At 40.0% G+C, this 12,174-nt stretch overlaps 1 long non-coding RNA gene across 2 annotated transcripts; it reads left to right on the top strand.

Annotated features, from left to right (window-relative positions):
- The first annotated feature begins 356 nt into the window (after positions 1-356).
- Positions 357-11,876, top strand: LOC134453797 (uncharacterized). Of its 2 annotated transcripts, XR_010035764.1 has the most exons (4): positions 357-642; positions 10,845-10,923; positions 11,028-11,139; positions 11,487-11,876. It is a non-coding gene; the product is annotated as an uncharacterized LOC134453797 (long non-coding RNA). The 2 variants fall into 2 exon arrangements; XR_010035763.1 differs by having other exon boundaries at positions 10,845-11,139.
- Positions 11,877-12,174: the final 298 nt, after the last annotated feature.

The following is a 12,174-nucleotide window of genomic DNA, read 5'->3' as shown; positions in this document are numbered from 1 at the left end:
CGCCACCCCGAAATCAATGTGAAATACCCTGCCATTTGCAACAGTAGGCAACCTGTCCTTAAAAAGTATGGGTCCTCAAAACAGCACTTGTTGCACGAATAAGTATAGATGGCCTCTTCAAGAAATTGAAATTATGTATGGTCACTTTTTCTTATTGTTTTTAACGTGGAGGTCTACTGACCTTGTCTAAATAATGTAGGCTAGTTTATGTCCATGTATTATATTAGGACCCAAGGTTAATGGGTTATTCTATTTACCATGTTTTCACAGGCTGCTGTCTCATAATATGGCGAAGACGAGTCACCTGAAGGCCAAACTCGCCATAGAACACTGAAAGAATGTAAGATTAACTTCTTTGTGACCAATATGACTTGCTCATTGATACATTTGCTATGTCAATATGAGGTGCATGGCAAAGTATTTAATTTATTTGTCTCGCTTCTAGGAGCTGTAGAAACAACAGGGTGTTCTTTTTCAGGGTATTCTTTTTTATAGAACTGGACAGGTCATGTATTCGTTCCCCTTGTTTTTTTGAAGTGTCCTGCAGGATGCTGTGTCCTGCAATCCTGTGTGCTGTGCTACAGACGCGTGTGGAGGTCAACCCAAAATGGGCACAGTCTCACCACAGAAGAGTGAAAGAGGGTAAGCTTAACCTATAGCCTACGTCAGGGTCGGGGAACGTTTCTCATTCGAAGGGCCACTTCAAATTCATCCGAGGGGCCGTAAAAGTCTGTGGTGACTTTTTTATTAACCCACATTGCTAATTAAGATTATTAGCTGGGCCAATAAAATAGTCCATAACCCAATTTAATTAATAAGACTTAATCTGGGCTATTGGCTGTGCACAATGGAATAACCATCCTACCCGCTATCTGACTCGAATATGTTTACCATTTACCAATTAATACCTAAGTACTTATATTATTGTTATCACTATTACATACTTAGTTATTATTTAGTTAATTGGACCCAATCAGCCATAAGCATACATTACCCATCTTTGTGCAGGAGAACAGTGAAGAGAAACCAGAAGCCAGGAAATCACAGGAGAAGACGAATGCCATTGCCATCAAGAAAGTTACATTTATTGTACATTGCAAGTGAGAGAGCATAGTAACTAAGTTATTACAATTAAGCGTAGCATAACCCAAGTTCCTAACCATGGTGGCCAAATGCCCCATGTGTCCCAATAGCATAGCATAGCGACCTGCTAGCACCAGGGCAAAAGGCCCCAGTGTGCCAGCAAGCACCCTATCCCCAAGGCTCTCTCCCCAGCTCTCTCTCCCAACCGTTCTTTTGAACTGCATCTGAGAACAGTATTTAAACCCCACAAGTGTATTACATCTTACAAACATGGTCAAAACATCAGTGCAGCAAGAATATACCAGAATACATTCTAAGTCAAATAAGGAAATGGTCATTCCTGATAACCAACTCACTAATTCCAGCCCAAGTGGCTGTGTGACTCGACACCTCTGTAGCTCAGTTTACGACAGGGCAGCTGTCTTCTGAACTCAGCTAGGCCCCAGAATTAAACAGAAACCCCAACACAGTCACAGAACCACAATTAAGAGTAAAATGAAGCTAGTTTACATACAAGATATTATCTGTTAATTTCCAATAAATAATTGTAAATATTAATGAAGAAATGTTGGCTCAACTTCGACATAACGCCCCTTTTGAAATTCAAACCGAATTTTAAACCTCAGAAACATTTTTTCATTAATAATCTGCACGAAACCTTTTGAACACTAAAATGTTCAACAGTCAGTCAGTAAAATATGAAACTTCCTTCAAAGTTGACACTCTTGTTAACCCAAACTTTTCCCCAAAGGAAAATTATGAATGGCCCCTTTATTTGAACCACCCACTGTTTTGCAAACCCATGTGAATATTTTCTCATTTTGAGTGTGTGGCCCGACAGCCTTTAATGAATTTACCCCTGTAAAATCAGCATCAGTATGTACCTCACTAAATGTTAAATGCAACTGTATGCAATTCACTTCAAAACCTGAAATCAGAAAATTTCTGAAAATAATAAAATAATCAGCAAATGAAATCAATGAAACAATCAGTAAATATGAAATTAACGAGACAATTAGACATGAAATCAATGAAACAATTAGGTGTGCAGTGTACCCCTAACCTGTCTTACTTGCAGAAGTGGTCAACTAACTAATGTCCATAATGTCCATGACGCCATCTTGTTGTTGTTGTTGCCAGACCAGTCTCTCTCTCTCTCTTGCCCATCGTTCTGTGTCTCTCTCCAGTGAAACCTGTTGAAACAGCAAACTCACTCAGTCCTCGCTACCCTCATGGGCAGCTGTCGTTGCTCCTGTAGATCCATTCTTAGCATGTGTCCATAGCATACCCCTCCAGGTGAAGACCATCCGAGCCTTGGAAACACTCGGCCGAGCCCCTTGCGGAGAAGGTATCACGAGACACCCCCTACAACTCCAGTACCATTCAGCTCACATTTCTCAGTCTTTCAGCAATCTTTCGACGATCTCTGGTACATTTCCTTTTTGCAGTTGAAAAAGGTAGGTCTGCACACTGCCGATGAGCTCCAAAAATAAACTTTATTATTTAAAATGCAACGTTTCGATCACACTGGATCTTCATCAGGCATATGGGTAACAGGAAGAAGCTGTGACTTATATCACATGATCATTCATACACCCGCCCAGGCAAGGCACCCAAGGGTGTCAATCAAATGGATTGACAGGCATCTTGGCCTGTGTCCATCATGCATCAGGCAAAACCAAAAACATTTGCAAGTTTCAAGAAACAAGAAATTAAAAATGTGAATAAAGTACATGAGCATATAAAGTACATTTCACATGTTTTAAAAACAAACCAATCGGAGACAGTTACAGAAAAGGTTTTAGATCAAAGTACATATTCATCCCTTTAGGTGACATAGTATTTAAAGTGTATATATAAAAGGCTTCACGTCTAAGCAGTAAATTGTCAACGTCACCCCCACGTCTAGGGATCGCAACATGTTCGATACCAATGTATTGGAGGGCTGCAAGATTGTGCTTGGCCATGTTGAAGTGAACTGCAACGGGGTTCTTCTCATCACGCAGCCTTATGTTACTTCTGTGTTCTGCTATGCGCGTTTTTAGGCACCTCGTTGTTTTACCTATATAGGCTAGACCACAGGGACATTTTATCATATAAATGACATTTTTTGTGTTGCACGTAATGACTCCCTTGATTTTAAAAGACTTCCCAGTGTGCGGGTGGTTGAAAGAGTTGCACTTTCGCGTGAAGTTGCATTGTGCACACTGGCCACATCTGTAATTGCCATCGGGGACGGGAGGGAATCTTTTTGGCGCATGATCAGGTGGTCGGTCCGCCTTGACAACAAGGTTTCGGATGTTGGGGGAGCGCTTGTAAACAAAGCGCGGGGGCTGTCTGAACGAAGCATCTCTGAGATTTGGGTCGGAGCTGAGGATAGGCCAATGTCTCTTCACTATCGCTTCAAAGTCTCTGCTCAGTGGCGAGTACTGCGTAATGCATGGCAGTCTGTTGTCAGTTTCAGTGTGTCTTTTTCTGTTTAGGCACTGCTCTTGGTCGGTGGTGTGAAACCTGTCTGCTGCACTGTTAATCCACTCTTAATACTCCGAAGAGTGGATTAACAGTGCAGCAGACAGGTTTCACACCACCGACCAAGAGCAGTGCCTAAACAGAAAAAGACACACTGAAACTGACAACAGACTGCCATGCATTACGCAGTACTCGCCACTGAGCAGAGACTTTGAAGCGATAGTGAAGAGACATTGGCTTATCCTCAGCTCCGACCCAAATCTCAGAGATGCTTCGTTCAGACAGCCCCCGCGCTTTGTTTACAAGCGCTCCCCCAACATCCGAAACCTTGTTGTCAAGGCGGACCGACCACCTGATCATGCGCCAAAAAGATTCCCTCCCATCCCCGATGGCAATTACAGATGTGGCCAGTGTGCACAATGCAACTTCAAGCGAAAGTGCAACTCTTTCAACCACCCGCACACTGGGAAGTCTTTTAAAATCAAGGGAGTCATTACGTGCAACACAAAAAATGTCATTTATATGATAAAATGTCCCTGTGGTCTAGCCTATATAGGTAAAACAACGAGGTGCCTAAAAACGCGCATAGCAGAACACAGAAGTAACATAAGGCTGCGTGATGAGAAGAACCCCGTTGCAGTTCACTTCAACATGGACAAGCACAATCTTGCAGCCCTCCAATACATTGGTATCGAACATGTTGCGATCCCTAGACGTGGGGGTGACGTTGACAATTTACTGCTTAGACGTGAAGCCTTTTATATATACACTTTAAATACTATGTCACCTAAAGGGATGAATATGTACTTTGATCTAAAACCTTTTCTGTAACTGTCTCCGATTTGTTTGTTTTTAAAACATGTGAAATGTACTTTATATGCTCATGTACTTTATTCACATTTTTAATTTCTTGTTTCTTGAAACTTGCAAATGTTTTTGGTTTTGCCTGATGCATGATGGACACAGGCCAAGATGCCTGTCAATCCATTTGATTGACACCCTTGGGTGCCTTGCCTGGGCGGGTGTATGAATGATCATGTGATATAAGTCACAGCTTCTTCCTGTTACCCATATGCCTGATGAAGATCCAGTGTGATCGAAACGTTGCATTTTAAATAATAAAGTTTATTTTTGGAGCTCATCGGCAGTGTGCAGACCTACCTTTTTCAACTATCTGATTTTTTTGTCTGGCACCTGCAACAAGTGTTTTTGGATGTGCGCACCCTACCCAAAACTACTTCATTTTGCACCCATCCGTGGATGCTGGCATCAGCTCCTTGCCTGCATGGCACTGTGGCAATTTCCTCAGCGACTCTTTTGCACTCCTCCAGCCTTTCTCTAGCTGGCAAGATTCAGTCCTGGCATTCTTGCCCACACCTGCCATCAGGTCCAACTGACCTCAGCTCCTTGAACTCTGTCCATCGTCCATCCTGGAACGTCTCCTGACGCCCCTTTGTCACTTGAAGCAAACTCAGTCCACTTTCAATCAGAAAGAAACACCTTCCATTAATCCACAAAACTTCCAAAACGACAGTCGTTGATCCTCCGGAAACAGCAACAGATCATCTCAGCAGAGACAACCCTTTTGATGACCTCAGTCCAACTGTCCATGTTGAACTTTTCCCTCACTTGAGAGACAGCTCTGTCCTTGAGAGAGATTCCGAGAGAGGCAGAGAGATCATCCACTGGCAACCTTCCGTGATGATTCTCCTCTTCGACCACTCCTCATTATTTCCACCTGTAACTACAAACCAATGTTAGCACACACCCAAATTATTTCACCACTTTCAACAATCAGTGTATACACTTCTCCTCAACCTATATGATGTTGTATGCATGTATGGTGCATTCTAGTGAACTTGTTCATGACCTATAACACTTCTTTTGGCAAAATAATTTAAAATTCTACACTCTACCCCCCTTCCACAGAGAATAGAATTATTTTCTGTGGAACAGGTCAACTTCTCATATCTGAGAGGTACTTTGTGCCTAATGCAATCTCACGAATGCTTCGCACGCTTACAGTATTAAAACTCCAAGTCTCCAACGTTAACGTTAACCAAAATAAATAAATAAGTTCCCAAAATAAAATAAAACCCCAAAAGAAATAAAAATAAACTTGAAGTAATATCAAAAATGAAATGAAAATATCTGCAAATAAAATCCTAAAGTGTACTTGTATGTTATCAGTAATGTCAGATATGACTACATGTCCTAAATGTCAACTAACTTCAGTCTTTATGCTTGATATTTAACCTTGACTTAAATATACTTGTGTTCAAGTGTATCAAACTTCACATTGTCAGTTCTAAGTAGTAAAATAAACCAATTACCCTTGTGGGCAAAATAACTCAAAACCCCCAAAATAAATAAATAAACTGAAGAATGAAATGAAATAAAAATAAAATAAGATAAGAATGAAAATAGAAATGAAACTAAAAATGAAAATGAGAATGAGTCACTGCTCTAAAGCATTACCTTAAACTCCTACAGTCTCAAAGTGTATGTGCCTTTCATTCACTCTCTGTCTCACCCACTCTGTATGACCAGTCACTCCATGCCCCTGCAAGCAGTGTCCTTTTACGACAGGTCGTAAAGCGCCATCTTTAGCTACTGAAAGGAAGAGACACACACACATCTCTGGTTATAACATGTGTTATTACAACTGCTAAAAAGACTCCACTTAGTAGTCAAGAGAATAATTACAGCTATCAATAGCAGTGACTCAAAAATAAAACCCAGACATCTAAGATGATGTCCCAAACTGAAATTAAACTTCTAAAGAAATAAAACAAACAAAAATCCCATAATGGTAAACCAAACGTTAAATGTGTTCAGTCTATACGTTACTGTATTTCTCCATTACCATTTTTCTTAAGATTTTCTAATTTTAAGTTACTTAAATAACGAACATATACACTCGCCACAATGGAAGACTCTTCACTCCAACTTGTCTCTCCATTGCCTTCATTCATCACTCACTCATTATCTTTCTCTAAGGCCCTCTCACTCTCACAAACTTACCAACACCAGGTGACAAGACAAGACACTCACTTTTCACCCCATCAGTCATCATGGCCCAACACCCAGTAACAAGATTTGCAACTCCTGCCACAAGATGAGAGAAAGATCACAAACACTGAAATGGTCAATCAATAGATGTTTACTTTTCTGAACAACTCTTCATCGACAGAGACAACTCAACTAAGAGTTGACCTGTGTCAGCTTCCTGACCACATTGGATGATTCTAAACCTCATGCAATGCGACTGCAGCTTCACTCGCCCAAAAATCCATGTCCCTAAGACATCCGACTAAACGATGTGCTGCCAACACCGCTCTCCCGCTTACCTTTTTCATTTCTGCGAAACCGTGGCCACGTTTCGTCTTTCCTAATTTTCCCAGTGGCTTCCCACTTCTACGAGTTATATCACTCCACAATAAAAAATAGAGTCTTTGTTGTTTCATAATATATATGTATTATATTACCATAACTCAAAATAAACCTATACAATACCACAAAGTTGCCTACCAAAATACACTCTGTACTGGGGTAGTCAGCGCACGATGTACACAGAATAGCCCAGGACCAAGTGAACTTGCTTTGAGAATTATAACAGCTTATTAGAGTCTTATTTTATACTGTGGAGTGGAACCCCTAGCAATCGCAATCCCCGCTTTCACACAGCCAAATTTTTCCACTTTTTTCTATACCCCCAATTTAGGACACGATAAAAAGAAGTTCAGAGAGGCAAAGACCTAGGACTGGTGGTCATTCCAGATCCAGTATGATGAATGTCTGCACATTTCAAGGGACCCGTCTGTGCAACTGAAAAGGAAAGCTTAGGCTCAACTTAAAATCTATTCTTGTAGTCAACATAACACCACTTCATCAATATTAATTAAACAACCGTAGTACCATTGTTGACCACAGGAACAGAACACTAAACAGTTGACAGAAGAAATACCCAATACATCTGCAGATTCAATCATTCAAGATAACACTTAACCCATATGTATGTATGTATGTACTTGTGTATGATACATGTAGCTCAGCTTTCATTTCTTAACTATGACTTGGTACACTTAACCATAGTGGAAATTCAAGTTAAACTTCTCCATAATTAATTTTACCTTATAAGTTAAAACTCATACGGAGGAACAAAATTCAATGTTACATTTTACACCATTGGCAAAGTGCACCTAGTCTTCTTTCTTTAAACTTCTGAGCTTTCCATTTTGTGTATGTGTGCATCCTATGTATGTACATGCATTCTGTCATGACTATATCAGTGTTGCAACTGCTTGTTACTGTAGTAACCAACTCCAATGTTTGAAAATTAATTTCCATAAACTGATTCTATGATTAATAATGTATTGTATAATAACACTTAACATCCATTCACTCACACATTCAGAGACTCATTCACTTATATAGTAGTCTGTTTAACAAAGCTCTGCCCTTAAAATTAATATGACACCCTCTCTGCAGAAGAGGCAGCCATCTTTAAATAGCTAGCACATAGCCATTCTGCCTGCAGAATAGACTATAGACATACTTAACTATTCTTTATACTTGTACTTTTCTATTGCAGTGTTTATATCAATATGCTTTCATACTTTCACTGAAAATTACAATGTACCCTAGCGGAACCATCATGTGACCATGTGAACTGATAAAAGGTCACGCAAATGAACTCTTTCTCGTCACGCCCTGATGAAGACCCTGTGAGGTTGAAACCGGTTGGCGTTTTTAGTTATGTACCCCAGTTAAAATAAAGGGTTTTTAAATTACTAAACACCTTACTACTCCTTGTCTCTATGCAAGAGTCGCCTGAAGTAGGCCCAACGGCCAACAAGTTTGGTAGACTATAGACAAGCTGGCAACAGCTGTCGAAAAAGGTCGTAAACCTCCCCAGTACACAAATAGACTAGAATATTCTTAACACACACTACCCAACTAAAATTTAGTCAAATAGAGATAAAATTCATACTTACAACTTGCAATGACCCAATGGCACCCTTCTCCGTGGCATTCCTTCTGTTCCTTGTTCTTTTGCACAAAGATTCCTTAAATTGATCTATCTAGAAATAAATCTATTAAATTCCTAATTACCCCATTAAATGTGGATGTGACTATAGCCCATTACATTTCCAACCAGAAATGAATATATGTGTAGAGAGAACTTGTAATTTGGCAGATTTTCAGTAAATAAGAATTTACAATAAAATATCTCCCAACAGTGTCTGTGATAGAGCTTTTCACATGTGGATGTCAAATGCTAGGCCGCAGCTTATAAATAGCTCACCAGCCTTGCCATGCGGCTTATACAGCTTCAAAGAGAGACAGAATACTCCACAAATATAGATCTTAACCTTACTAACAACACTAAAACAACAGTAAACAAGTAGCCTAGTATTATAACAGTTCTTTTAACCTACACTGCACTTAAAATAAACACCTTAAAACTTCATTAGACTTGTGCATGCGTGTCTTCACTGCCCATGCCACAGCTTCTAAATTCCTCAATAAACTCATCAAATACACAGAAATAACTTATCAAAACCATTAGTCAAACTATACTTATCTTCCTCATGTTATGTGTCGTGTCAGAAGGCAAATTGCATCTTTAAATGCATTTTCTAGCAGCAGCTGACATGTGCTCTCTGTCCTACTTGCTTCAGTCGCCATCTTGGAAATGACCACAAATGGCCCCTAGTCACATGGTCAACTGATGTCACTGGTCCAGTGGCCTCCCCCATGGTGGGAAACACCACAGGCCTTGAAAATCTCTGCAATACTGATAAAATCAATTAAGCCACTTGATAACTCAAAAAAATCAGTCAAATCACAATTTAAACTGTATGGTAAACATATCAACTCCACTCACCAATCCAGGAAAGCACTTTACTGAAAACAGATAGATCGCTAGGAACTTTTGAGATAGACCATTAAACAATTTCTGAACAAAATTATTTATCCAAAAATATTCAAATTATCTAATAAACTCTCCTGGCAAGCTCTGCCAAATATGTGGTGACTTTTTTATTAACCCACATTGCTAATTAACCCTATTCAGACTGGGCTTTTTTGGCATTCCTGGGCCTGGGGGGGGGCTCTTTTGACCCCCCCCTCATAACTCATGAACGGAATACAGTATCACTACGAAACTTGGGGGAGATGATCTACATATGGACATCTATGAATGACATAATTTTTGTGTAATTATCTGGTATTATGACGTCATTATGACATCATTATCTTATTATGCCCAAAATCTCGTCATAATGGATTTTCCAACAAATTTAGGTAATGCACTTAAATTTTAATGATTTTATGCTTCAAACCACTTAAATGCTCACAAAGTTGTCTGATGCTAATGGAAATAACAAAAAAATATGAAAAAATATGGCGTCATAGATATGGTAAAGTGATTTTTGGTCAGACATACCTGTCAGAAAACCGTTGCCATGGCAACGGCAAACATGATAAACCTAATCTTTCGGTACCTAACTGTAACCAACTAAATGTTAGGAAAAGTCACAAAGTTTCGTAGTCATAGCTTAAGTCGTTAAGGAATTATACAACATCAAAGTTGGTGCGGGCACTTTTAGCCCCCCCCCAGTCTGGATAGGGTTAAGATTGTTAGCTGGGCCAATAAAATAGTCCATAACCCAATTTAATTAATAAGACTTAATCTGGGCTATTGCCTGTTCACAATGGAATAACCATCTACCGCTATCTGACTCGTGTATGTTTACCATTTACCAATTAATACCTAAGCGCTTATATTACTATTATCACTATTACATACTTAGTTATTATTTAGTTAATTGGCCTCAATCAGCCATAAGCATACATTACCCATCTTTGTGCAGGAGAACAGTGAAAGGAACCAGAAGCCAGGAAATCATAGGAGAAGACTTCGACAAGTCCTCCAAGGGCCATACTTTGAACACAAACCAGGATTTTCCCTTTCACTTTAGGCCTATATTGAAGGCAGCCACATTTAAACAAACACCACCTTCTTCAGGTTCCCTGAATATAACTTAATTGTATTGCAAATGTATTTTCTAAGATTCCTTTACAAAATATGTCATATTTCATGTGAAGCCGCATAACATTAAAATTATGTAGGGGGGGATAAAACCACTTCAAGGGTCGCAAACGGCCCTAGAGACATAGGTTCCCCACCCCTGGCCTACATTGTCAATATGACTTGTGCTACTTTATAGATAAGTTGTCAATGCTGTGCATTGCTATGTTTTGATTTATTTTCTTACATCCTACAGATCCTGGCAGGGAGATGGTAGTGTCCTGCAGAATGGTGATGGGCCAATCTTACAAGAGACCACAGAAAACTGATATAGTGTAAGATTATCCCTGTTGGGCTCAATAGGTCTTGCTTATTGACATATTTGCTATGTCAATATGAGGTGCATGGCAAAGTATTTATTTATTTGTCTCGCTTCTAGGAACTATAGAAACAACAGAGTGCCTGCTGCAGTATGACGAGGACACCCTGAGCAGAGAGCTCCAATAGACCCAGGTCCAGTGTCTTGGCAGGGTGAAATGGCACTGATATGGGTATGTACTGATGTCAGTTAAAATGAATGAATGAATTAATTCTCATATCTGAATAATGTGAACACTGGATTTACCACACACACACACACACACACACACACACACACACACACACACACACACACACACACACACACACACACACACACACACACACACACACACACACACACACACACACACACACACACACACACACACACACACACACACACCCTAGGCCTAGATGATTTGGACCCAAGGTTACTTTTACCACAGCTCTGGCACATCAATTTTCATTTGTTTAATAACTGGTCAGGTCATGTATTCATTCCCCTTGGGGTTTTTTTGTTTGGTTTTTTTTGTAGTGTCCTGCAGGATGCTGTGTCCTGCAATCCTGTGTGCTGTGCTACAGACGCGTCTGGAAGCCAACCTGAAATAAGCACAGTCTCTCCACAGAGGAGTGAAAGAGGGTAAGCTTAACCTATAGCCTACGTCAGTGGTGGGGAACCTTTCTCATTCGAAGGGCCAATTCAAATTCATCCGAGGGGCCGTAAAAGTCCTCCAAGGGCCGTACTATGAACACAAACCAGGATTTTCCCCTTCACTTTAGGCCTATATTGAAGGCAGCCACATTTAAACAAACACCACCTTCTTCAGCTTCCCTGAATATAACTTAATTGTATTGCAAATGTATTTTCTAAGGTTCCTTTACAAAATATGTCATATTTTATGTGAAGCTGAATAACATTAAAATTATATCGGGGACCAGATAAAACGGCCTCAAGGGTTTAACCCTAACCCTAACCCTAACCCTAACCCTAACCCTAACCCTAACCCTAACCCTAACCCAATGCAGTACCTGTACCATTTTTCCTCTTACTTTCATATTTACCACGCATTTACTATGAATTGACAACTTTTACTCAAATCCATTTTGTACTATCCTTAAACCTAACCTGTCAGAGGTGTAACAACAACCTGCTCTTAGCAATGTGGCAGCAGTCTACTTGGATGCAGCGGGGAACATAGAACCCTTTTTTGAAAAAGCATTGT

This window comes from Engraulis encrasicolus, chromosome 8, assembly GCF_034702125.1.
Source record: "Engraulis encrasicolus isolate BLACKSEA-1 chromosome 8, IST_EnEncr_1.0, whole genome shotgun sequence".
NCBI classification, from domain to species: domain Eukaryota; kingdom Metazoa; phylum Chordata; class Actinopteri; order Clupeiformes; family Engraulidae; genus Engraulis; species Engraulis encrasicolus.
This window is presented reverse-complemented; position numbering and strand designations above follow the sequence as displayed.